At 43.1% G+C, this 12551-nt stretch overlaps 1 pseudogene; it reads right to left on the bottom strand.

Moving 5' to 3' along the window:
* Nucleotides 1-9241: 9241 nt before the first annotated feature.
* On the bottom strand, nucleotides 9242-10863 carry LOC147425562 (indole-3-acetic acid-amido synthetase GH3.5-like; annotated as a pseudogene).
* Nucleotides 10864-12551: the final 1688 nt, after the last annotated feature.

Raw genomic sequence — 12551 nt, forward strand, 5'->3', positions numbered from 1 at the left:
ACAGCATGCTTGCATTGATTACAAGGACATAAGACCCTCGTTGAGAGATAGGTGTTTCGGTTGGACGGTCCCACATCCTCGTCGCTACTCATAATGAGGATAAAAAACTTATAACCTAGACAACAAATTTAATATTCTATTGGCATTCTTCGTCTTATCTCTCTCTCTCTCTCTCTCTCTCTCTCTCTCTCTCTCTCTCTCTCTCTCTCTCTCTCTCTCTCTCTCTCTCTCTTTACCTCACATTCTCTAGTCATGTCCAATCCCCGCACACCTCGGTCTAGAGGTGCACGGAGATCAGAACCACCGGGTTATAATCTCGTCTTTATTGGTCAATACCTATATTTGTGGGTACAAGAAATCTAGACACCCACGTCTACATGATACTGCATGTAGTGGACAAAATCCCTTTGCCTCTTCTCTAGCTGTAGCACTTCACTTCATCTTAACATCTTTTCACAGTAGATCTTTTCACTGTTCGTCTAACTCTAAACCCTAAACCGTAAGTAATTCTTGCGTGGACTCGATCTAACGTAAATAAGCGTAAATCTAAATAAACGTAAATCTAACTAAAAATAAAGCTAAATCTAATTTAACGTAAGTCTAATGACTAGAGGTTGTCTAGATGGTCATTGTGTCGGGGATGTAGTGACTCTTGCCGCCCTGAAGATCCACCTTCTTCCCTATCTTCTGAAGACATTTCACCAGTACTTTTGGATCGACGGAGCCCACTATGAGTGAAGGCAGCAATACCCTATATTCCATTGAGGGCTTTCTTCACCCGCTTCATGCAGGCATCGCAGTCTATGGAGACCCGCATCTAATCTAATATAACATAAATCTAAATCTAGCTTAAATAAATGTAAATCTAGTTAAAAATAAACCTAAATCTAATTTAATGTAAGTCTACATATAACCTAATCTTTAACGTCTTTTAAAATAGTTTCCTACGACGTTATAACTCTCTTCTTCCTGTGTGTGTGCGCGTGTGTGGATGTGTGTGCCAATAAAAAGAGATAAATGGTATAACCTTTCTATCACCCATGCCAAGTATGATAGATTGATTATGCCATTTCTCTCTTGAATAATAGGTCTTCAGTTCAACTCCTCGTCGGCTAGATCTTTAGGTCTTTTAATTTTAATTAGTTTCCTACGACGCTCCCTTAGTTTCTCTTTCTTTTTCTCTCAATGTGTGTGCGTTTTTTTGGATCGTATGCATGTTTTCTTTCTCTTTTCCTCTCTCAATGTGTGCGTTTTTTGTTTATGCATGTTCTCTCTCTCTTTTCCTCTCTCAATGCGTGCGTTTTTTGTTTATGCATGCTCTCTCTCTCTTTTTCTCTCTCAATGTGTGTGTGCATTCTTTGTTTATGTATGTGTGTGCGTTTTTGCACTCTCTCTCTCTCTCTCTCTCTCTCTCTCTCTCTCTCTCTCTCTCAAAAACACTATATGTGTGTGTGTATGTGTGTGTGTGAGAGAGAGAGAGCGAGGGAGAGAGAAAGAGAGGAAGGGAACATGAGAATGAGGAGAGGGAAGGAGCATACCTGTCTCTCCTTCCTCTCCTCGTGTGTGTGTGTGTGTGTGTAAAAGAAAAAGAGAGAGAGAGAGAGAGAGAGAGAGAGAGAGAGGGAGAGCGTTACCTGCTCTTTGCTTGAGGGCGTCGAAAAACTCAGATCTGAGATCTGAGTTTTTGGGCGTGCTCGGTTATTTTTCTTACCCCAGCTGGCGTCGCTATGAGCATCGCTATAAGCGTCGCTATGAGCGTCGCAAATTTCTTTGTAAATTTGCGACGCTCATAGCGACGCTCATAGCGACGCCGGGAATTTTTTTTTTTGAGCGTCGCTGTGTGAGCGTCGCTAATGTGAAGAGCCTCTTGTAGTGTTCAATTGACTCTCAAGTGAATGAAGCTTTTCTACAACGCCAATGTATTACGGCTTGGGAGAAATCCGGTGGGTCACGCTTCATACATTACACCACCTATATTGCCCCCAACTACAAAACCATGTTCTTCGCTGAGAGAGGAAACCGTACTCACACTTACATGCTTGAGCCTATTCCCTTGTCCGCGATACGCACTATCGCAGCAATTCGGCATAGCTCCCATTTCCTTAGATGCGAGATAGGGCGTTGGGGCAATGGAGAAGAGTCAAATCGATTGTGCACATTGTGCTCACTGCAAGTTCGAGAGTCTGAGTACCACACACTACTAGAGTGCTCAGCTTTTGATCACATCAGAACTTGCTTCTCTCACATTTTCAGCTATAACTTAGACCTACACACTTTCCTCTCCCAGCCAAAGTGTGGGCTCTCCATTGCGACTCTCATCACTACAATTTTGTAGCATCGAGAGTCACTCATTAGCCATACACATACTACATCACATGTAACTTTGGTCCCATAGGTCATATTTGACCTCCGAGGGCGATAATAAAATCTATCTATCTCTCTCTCTCTCTCTCTCTCTCTCTCTCTCTCTCTCTCTCTCTCTCTCTCTTACCATAAACACACAAGCACACTCACTCACAAACCCACATATACACACACTCTCGACCTCAGCTCTCTCTCTATCTCTATCTCTCGCACTTTATCTCTCTCTCTCTCTCTCTCTCTCTCTCTCTCTCTCTCTCTCTCTCTCTCTCTCTCTCTCTTCCCCCCCCCCCCCCACACACACACACACTCACAAGCACATACATGTGCAAACACATACATACACTGCATAGATATGCACCAACAACACACACACGTGGCACGCACGGAAGCAGAAAAATAGAAGAAAACGGACGTCGATTCATCAACAAACGACACCAAAGACACGTTGTCATGCTGTGACATGTACATAGTGGGAACGCTAGGTGGCATGATTTCAAAGATACACTTATTTTAATGCATTATTGCAAGCATGATTAAAGAAATTATAAAATTAAAAATAAAATGAGTACTCAAGCGTGCGAAAACGACTTCATCAGATTAGCATAGGTGCCAAAATTAGTGGGTAAAGATAGGGAGAGTACCACCAAACGCGTTTTGCTCTAATGAGCTCATAAGTGGTGGTGTTAAAGGGATTGAGTTTCTAAGAGAGGAGGAGGCAAGGGGTTTATAAAGGGAGCTTGGAGGAGTCTTTTTGAGGTTTCTATCTTGGGGGACATCACTTTTTGGGAGAAGTGGCTTTAAAGGCCAAGTACTAGGGTACAATGGGGGGGGAAGTTATGGTGAGTTAGGTGTGGATGTAAGCTAGAAAATTACCAAGTTTCAAGGTACAAGTTTTTGGGATTGAGAGGTTGGGGGTAGAGGTGTGAGGGGGAGGGGCTATTTTAGGTGAGAGAGAAGTGTAGTGATGAAACAAGAGTGCAAGGAGTGTCCAAAGGATAATTCAAGGGGAGGGAGGGCGGTTTATCCAAAAATTGAAGCTCTAGATGGTATGGTGCTTTTATTTTAGAAAAAGGAAAATTCAGTAAATTGAATTTAAGGCTAGATGTATACAGGTGGTTTTGGGATGGCTTGGGAGGTTTTGAAAAGAGACTGTGTGCGGGGTTTAAAAAACGGGGGGGGGGGGGGGGGGGGGGGGGGGGGGGGGGGTGGGTTAAGGAGGGTGTGAACTATGCACCATTAGGCTATGGATGTTGGGGAATAAAGTCCAACAAATAGTAGGCCTAGGGAGGTAGGAGAGGTCAGCATCAAGCTGGCAAGCTTTTGAAATGGGATTGCTAATATTTTGAGACGGTAGTAATCTTCTAGTGGTAGGTGTGAAGGGGATTTTGAACACTTGTTATTTTGTGCAGGGGAAGGGGGAGAGAGGTGCGGTTAAGGTAAGAGACCTTGCAAAAAACCTTTTGGAGAAAGTTAGGCGTAAGTAGAAGAGGTTGCGGAGGTAGAGGTATCCCTTCAAGGATGATTCTCTAATACAATATCTTTTGAGCTCTGAGATGATGAATGCGGCTTTTTGATGTGTTGGGTGCCAGGAGATCCAAGGGATATAGTTGTAGGCATTCAAAGGTTTTTGAAAACAATGGGAATCCAAGAGGCTAGATGTAGTGAAGCGGGTACCTTTAAAGAATTCTATGTAGAGGATAATGGCCCGAGTAGAGGAGATGGTTTTAGAGATTTTGATGTGCTCTTGAAGAGGTTCACCATATGTGCTTAAGAGAAAAGTAAGGGTTTTGAGGGACCCTTTCCAAATTCCAAAGGCATCATCCACATATCTTTTGAAGTAGAGAAGATTAGGGTTATGTAAGAGGGGGCAAGAGGCTTTCAAGTGGCAAAGGAAAAGACATACATATACCACGGCAAAGTTTGAGCCCATGGCAGTGCCTTTGGTTTGTTTCCAAAATTTTCCTTTAAAGGTAATGTAGTGATGAGATAGGATAAGGGAGAGTATAAAGTGAGATTTTTGCGGGTCAAAAAAGTTAGAGATGAAGGAGTTGAGAGCAATGAGGCCTTGATTAATGGGGATGCTAGGGTATAAGGCTTCAACGTCAAAAGTAAAAAGGAGGGTGTTAGGTGGAAGGGGAAGTTTATCCAAGTCTTGGATGAGGGTAAGGGATTTTTGAAGGTGTTGCTTTTGGCCAAGGAGGATTGGGTAGAGTTCTATATGGAACCAGATAGAAGCTTTTTCAAAAAGGTAACCCTTATAGGATCATATAGGGCGAGAGACAATGGATGGTTTATGGAGTTTAGGGATAAAGTAGATAGGACAGGGTTTGGGAGGTTTATAAAGGGGGGAGAGGATAAAGCTCCGCTCCATAGAGGGGAGAGCGGAGTAGCGAAGGGTGATAGACGTAAGAAGGGAAGCTAAGAAGGCAAAAGGGAAGTTAAGGTAAGGTTCATAGGTGGAGTGGTTATTGAGATGTGAGAGGGCATCTTTCTCATACCAATCTAGTGGTAAGATAACTACGCCAAGGTTTTTGTCGGCTGGTTTTATGATTATTGACGAGTCCAAGGAGACGCTAGATAAAGCTTCAATGACAAAACGGGGTCGCTTTGAAGTGGGAAAATTACAAGCATTTAGCATGAGGTTAAAGTTATGTTGGTTAGTGGACAAAATTTGGTTAAGATGGGGGTTTATTAGGGGGGGTTTCCAAAGTGGGTTGGTTTCCTTAAAAGGAGAGGGGGAGGAGGGTTTAAGGTTTTTGAAGAAAAACTTAAGTAATTTGAGATTTCTTGAAAGATTGTGGTGTGAGTTGAGGAGCAAGAGAGGGGGAGGGTTTAGAGGGGGAGGGATGTATTTTAAGCCTAAGTCCAAACATCGCCTTTCGGAGAGGGAGAGAGCTCGAGGTGCCAAATTGTGGATTTTGTAGTTAGAGATACCATGCTCCAAGGTTGAAACTTGAATTTTTCCAAAGAGAAAAAGTTTGTAGCGTTGTGGATTAGTGAGTGGGAGCCACAACTTTCTTCTAGTTCTTGGTTTGTGGGGTGGGGGTACGGGAGTGTTATTAGAAATCCAAATATATGGGAGGAGGGGGGGTTTGGAGAAGTAGAGGTGTACCCAAGTGTATGGGTGACTCAACCCTAATCCCTCCTCCCTTTGCCTTTTCCCAAGTGGTTATTCTTGTGGTGTGTGGAAACATTTCGGGAGTGATCCTTGTTGTGTGGGTGTGGGTAAGGGTGGTTGGGGATTTTTTCAGATGGCATAGAGGAGGGACCAATGGAGGTGGATGTAGGATTGAGGGTTGTAAGGGGGTAAAGAGGATAGGCGGGGGTGTTGGGAGAAGGAGTAAATTTAAGTTTCTTTTTAAATAGCTACTAGGAGTGACACCAATGGTAGAAGCTCCCGATCTAGACGAAGCTCACTCTCTTTTCTTTCATGGAGCTTACAAAAGAACAGTGGACCAGCAGGCTGTAGTTGGCATCATCATTTTCAATGACCAGACTGAAAAGGTATTCTCTATTGGGCAGTTGCTACACTTGCACTCCAACAACAAAGCATAGTGCGTGGCCCTAATTCTTGGATTAGAACAATGTGTTTTGAAAGGGGTTCAGCACCTAAATGTGTTTGGTGATGCCATGCTCTTAATAAATCAAATAAATGACACTTGGATTTGTAAAAATCAGGTTTTTCTTTGCCAATTACTCCAAGTTAAGCTTCTTTTAAGAAAGTTTGAAGCGATGTAGCTATTTCATGTCCCTAGTGCAGAAAATCAAGAAGGAGATACTATAGCCAAGGAAAGAATACAAGATGTCCCCACAAAGGCAATCAAATTGAAGTTGCCCCTTTTGAAGGGAGCGATGTTATGCCTGGTATCATCAGCTTCTTAGATACATGAGAATGTCCTAAAGGGTATACCAAGGGCCAGAAACAATGGCTTGTCTGAAAGGCAACAAGATACCGCCTTATAAATAGCACCTTATACTACAAGGGCAAAGACCAGATTCTCAGGCGAGTGTCAATCTCTAGTGAAATTACGGAGGTGATCTCAAGTTTCCATGATGGTGTTTGCGAAGGTCACTTTTCTCTAGATATTACTAGTAGGAAGATTCTACAGGCAGGATTCTCTTGGCCTAGTCTAAATAGGGACGTCCATCATTGGTGTAAAACATGCAGAGCTTGTCAAGTATCTAGTGATCGAGCACTAACCTATGAGCCACAAACTCCTATCATCTCATATGGCCCATTTGAGAAGTGGGGATTAGATGGAATTGGTCCAACATAAGGAGCACCATCCCCTCACTAGGATACACTTGTTCCGAAGCACCTGTCACTAGGACACGCTCAAAACCCTCACTCTATACCCATCTGCCAAAAACGTGTATGAAGTGAGAGCCTTATTTTGGGAGTGCTTGAAACTGAAGTTTATAAGTACCTATGTGTAGCTTATGTCTTCATGATTCTAATGATTACTTGCAAGCACAAAACAAACATCATTTGATATAATTACAACCGCAAATAGCTCGTAGATGCGCTATGCGTTCACTCCATTCCGCGAGGAATGCTTGGCGTTGCCGCGTAGCTCTTGCCGAGCCTAGTACGCTGGTGCAGTCGGATTTCCAATGTGATGAACAAGCGGGGAGTTGCATCAAGGAGAAGCTCACGCTCTCTCTCTTTCTCTCTCACACACAATCTATGGTAGCTTAAAACTTAGATTATGATAAGAGTTCTCCTTTACAAAATGGCCTAGGTATCTTTTATACTAAGGCTACCATAGGTTAAACCTAAAATAGAGTTCAAAGGGTAAAATATTTTTGTATGTACAATTTGGAAGTGCCATTGCACCCAGACTCTGCAACTAGACTAACTATTCATTACAAATGATGTTTTTAACCATAATCCGTAGCATTTCATAACTCTCAAAAAATAAGGGTTTGTTGAGTTATGTCGTGTTGTTGACCCACGGGTCAACATATAGCTTCAATATGAAGAACAAATTCTCTTTGAGCAATATGAAAGTTTTATGTATGTACTTTGTATACTCCTATATTTGATAAGGAAATAGTCTGAAATCTATAAGAAGGAAAGAATTTCCCTTGAAACTTGTTTTGCATGCATCTTGGTCTCTTGTGGGTATTTTAGCCAATCTGAGATGGACTCAAGTATGTATACAAGACTATCAAGTTATGTACTACAATTGAGAAGTAAAGTTTAGTATCGTTTCTAATTTATGGACTCAATATAATTCTTTCCTACGTCAAGATAAGTAGTTTGGAAAATTCTTGCTCAATTTGGATCAATGTAGCTTGACATAATAGACAGTTTCTAGATTTATCTACTATTTGGATTTGATTTTTGAAGGTGATCAAAAGTACCAAATTTGTTCAAACTTTAGAAATGGTATGTATTTTGGCATGTTTACATAGGTTTCACCAAGACTTTACAAAAATTCCTAGATTCGGGCCCAATGCTAGATTACCATACTGTAATTTGGCTCATATTTGTTCCAAACTTATGCTAACATCATTACAAGAAGGCTAATACTCCGCTTCTTATACAACTCCTTTGCCACGACAGTGTTGGATCCACCTCCTCGCTACATACTAGCATTGTTTACTAGAGCCTTCTCCCTTGCACAAATGATAGATGTTTTACGCCCCAAATTTCTTTATAAATGTAGCACCCTTGTGCTCATTTCTAGAGCGCCCAATAGAAGACAAATATTACATGAAGGAACCATTTTCAAAGGATTTGTTTGAACCCTTTGGATGGGATCAAATACTAGCGACCCTTGATGTCTGCATAAACGAGGTGACCGGCTTCATTTCACACACACACACATAGAAGTTGTAGAGCATAAGAAGTGACGTAGAGTTTCTCCATGTATTTGCTTTGTATGTAGCCAAAATGATTATTTGGAAGAGAAAGCACCCCTACAAAATACCTTGGAGACAATTTATCCCATCCACTAGAGAGTGAGGTGGGATATAACAAGTACGCATGCATACACATGTTGTAGAGGAATACAAGGGCAAAGGGTCTTACTTCAACTAAGACAAGATAGGAGGGATATGCAAGTCTTTTGGCTCGTGTGGTAATTCTTGAATGTGATAAAATTGATGACATGTGTGCTTCAAGACTCACGTGCTAGTAGCCTACCTCCATTGATCCGCCCTTGTGTCAATTGGTCATGAACAGGTCCTGGGGCTCTCTTGTTCCCATCCTTGTTTGTAGCTTTTGCATGTTCCAAGCTCCCTCACACTAGGAACATGATGATATTGTGCTATCGATAATCATTGCATTGCCATGCCTTGGACAATGCTAACAAAAAGGAGTAGAAGATAAGAAATGCTTGAGAATAGCGTGTCTTAGCTAATTACAATCCAGTGGTTTGAAGATTCAAGAGTTTAACCGATTTTGGAGCAAGAGGAAAAAGAAAATCTTTTGAATGGAATTTGAGAAAATAGTTTGTTTGGAAAAGGACATGAACAATAAACCAAAATCATTTTGTACAAGCTCATTTCTTATGTGTGTGTATAGCCCCGGAACGTCCATTAAGAAATATGCAAGATAACACGTGCGAACGAAATAAAAGATTTATAATTATATACATTTACAAAAGAATGTACTTAAGAAGTGAAAATTTTCATACATAAGAGAGTTCTTTTATAAAAATACATACATAACAGATACATATTATACTTGAAAATATTCAGCTAAAGGATGTGCTATATACATTTGTTTTCATAGTGGACTCCTCGGATGTATAACCTATATAACCCTATACAGGAGATGTAGCACGACTGAAGCATTTTTGTTGCTTGAGGGACTACTCTTCTTCTATATATTTGACTTGTACTATGGAAATCTCAAGATGCGATAGCATTATGTTGCGGGGCGCCATGTGGGGCAGCGAGGGCTGACGTAGGAGGAGCTGACCCGAGAGTTCATCAGCTCGATGATGGGCGCCGTTTTGACACAACGCGGGGCCTTGTACTGGTTAATGGAGGCACCCCGGCTGAGGCAGTAGTCCATCAACGACTCAAAGCTGCCTGCCTTCACCACTCGGATTTCCAACGGCCCAATCGACCGCGCCCTTGCCGGTACACTCCAACAACACCTCCAGCACTGCCTTCATTTTATTGCCACTAATCTATCAGCGACACTTGTAGAACTATTGTATTCCAGCTCCCAGAACTATTGTATTCCAGCTGTCAGCGCCGGGATCGTGCTCAAATCCACGTAGCCTGTATACTCGAGGAGCGTCACCCCCGTCCCACTCAAATGAGCCCCTGTGGCCGCCTCGACCGTCTTGTCAGAGCCACGTTCTTCAGGCAAAAGAACTCGAATTGTGGTGCTTTGTTGTGGAAGTCTGTTACGCGAAGGATGTCACATCACACCATAAGCTTTAATATAAGTAACTTTGTAGATAATATTCATTTATAACCTAAAGCAGAGTATGAGTTCACCTGCATAGGTAGTCACCAAAAGCTCATAATCACAGCCTACTTGCACATCCACCAGCTCCACAAGCTTGTCCTTGTCCTCATCAAGCAGCTCAGGTGAGGATTTTGCGCTCGTCTATTCCCACCTTCGCGACTATTGAACACTGGTAGAAACTCAGTATAGGCCATGTTCGGGACGATCATGTAAGAGACATCAGCAGGCTTGCAAAGAGGATGTCGATTGACACCAAAGTAGCATTCTGAGGATGCATACATGGCGCAGACAAGGGGCAACCCGCCGCTGTACATATTCGATAATCCATAATTAGCAAGAGTACCTATCATGGCCAAAAGTGCATCTTTATATTGAGCTATATCAAAGCTACCGTAATCAGAACTTATTAGTTGATAACTTACTGGTTCATGATGGGCATGAGAAAGCTGTAGAGTAGGCATCTCCTTTCAAATTCGTCGTGAATTGTGGGCATCAACTTGCGCTTGCCCGCTGAGGTCTCTGAGCTGCAATTGTATATACATCAAAGAGTTAATATATAAATTCTTTATGGTCAAAATGGTGGTATATGAAACTTAATATAATTAAATGTATCCTACGGTAAATATAGCAATGAAAGGTCTGCAATTGCACCAAACTATGCTTAGCTTTTGGGTTGTAAGCAAATGTTGCATTTCCAATTCAGCTAAGCGAGGTTTTCTGTGTTTTTGCTCACACCAAAGTGGAAAATGTATTGAGGTGTAAAATTTGCTGTGCCTAAGTAATATACCTGGTAAGAAATTCAGAAACAGGGCATGCTGAGAGGAGGGGTGAGGAGTCCCCGTTAGCAATGCGTAGGATATATGGCTCAAGGTCCTCATATGTGATCATGGGAATGAGTGATTTGAAGCTCTGTGGATCGCTCCTAATTCTTGAATCCCGTATCGCGCCAAATACTTAGTCTTCTCATTTTGCCGCAGAATGGCGGAGAGCGTCTCATTTTGTACAAGGTCATCATTGCGCGAAAGGTTTTTGAGAAGATCGAGAGCTTCAAGGTCGCTTTTGGGCATGGGCGGTCTCACTAAGCTGAGAATTATATCAAGTGATGGACTAAGTTTATGAGCCCCTCGACTAATATTGCCATAGCCTCCCAATCCATAGCTTCCCAAGCTCTGATCCAGCTTCTTATACCACGTATAGTATATAACTTCTTATTCATCGATTAGCACAACATTACGATGGATCTAAAATCAGAAACTATGCTATTGACACAAACTATTTCTGAGCTTCCCGCTCATCATCACGAGAGCTGGTGTAATAAAGTCGCTACAAAGAGTGAACAAAGATTTGAGGCCGCCATGTGCAATGAGGGAGCTAGCACGAGCTATTTATACATGTATGTGTAAGACGCGGGCGCAGGACATGTATAGCACGAGAGACGCCTACATAAAAGTGGTGGAACGTCGTGTGAAAGCTTCTTTTATTAAAAGTGGGCTTAGCGTGCTCACTGCTCAGTGCTCGGTTTCAACTTTCATGTAGCAGCACAAGAGCCTGGGATCGCCAGCTGCTGAAGGGCTGAAGAGGGAGGACCGGATAGATTCTTACATGGCAGCACAAGAGATGGCAGAGTCAGTGAGAAAACGTTGCACAGGTTGCACAGAATGCGGGCAGCACGGAAACCACTGTTAGTGCACGTAGCAAGACGAACGCAAAGCAGCAACAATAATGCAAGGATCAGCAGCTAGAATGGGTGTACAGCTAGAATGCAAGGACACGCCTACCCTCAGGACTAAATAACACATAGTATTAAAGAGGCGGGGGGTAAGGGGATCGAGGGCAAAGAAGTGCGCACACGAAAATCGGAGAGGTTGCAGCCGTGGATGGGCATTTAAAAACTAAACCCGGCCACAGACTAAACTCGGCCACAGATTAAACCCGGGCAGCGCCTATGTTTTAATAATAAAACCTCAAAAACCCGGACCATGGGTACAACATGTGCGCGCGGGTGGGATGGTTACCCCATGCGTCACAATCTGGGCGACGAGGCCCTGGGTTCAAATCGAGTCGCCGCCCGGGTTCTTTTTCGCGTTGACTTACCGCGCGTCCGGGTTTAATCTGCCTCGGGCTCCCCGCATCCACTTCCGTGCCGTCGATCCCCTTACCCCCCCCTCTTTGATGTTATGTGTCACTTAGTGTCGTGGCATGCCTATGAAACCCATGTATAGCACGTGCTATTTATACATGTATAGCACGTGAGGAAGCTTCTTTTATTAAAAGTGGGTTTAGGGGTTTAGCGTGCTCTCAACTTTCGTGTAGCAGCACAAGAGCCTACCATCGCGAGCTGCTGATGGGGGCATCTATCTTGTCTGAAAGGATAGCCAAGCACATTCAGTACTTATTATTATCTATGGAGATTTGGAATTTTGAAGAGGGAAAAATGCTGTCATTGGGACGTATTGTGGCTCGAGTAAATACCCGTAGTTGGGAGGCTGACTTACAAGTTACAAGCTCTCTTAGCGTGCGCACATGCGGTGCGGCCGACGTATCAAATGGTGAAAATGGGGTCATGGCCCACTGCCAGCACTGCACGCTTTTGCCCGTTTGAATCGCAGAAGCCATCGGCGGCTCACCCTCGCCATCGGTAATGAGAGCAGTTGGTCCTAATGATCACTCCCGGTGAAGCACCGGTTGCTTGGCGGGAAGACCTTCCATTGGGCTTCAGCGTTCTGCTCTCTGTCAGGAAGGCACTTTTAACTCT

The sequence above is a fragment of the Adiantum capillus-veneris genome, chromosome 25 (assembly GCF_014529385.1).
Source record: "Adiantum capillus-veneris isolate H3 chromosome 25, ASM1452938v2, whole genome shotgun sequence".
NCBI lineage: Eukaryota > Viridiplantae > Streptophyta > Polypodiopsida > Polypodiales > Pteridaceae > Adiantum > Adiantum capillus-veneris.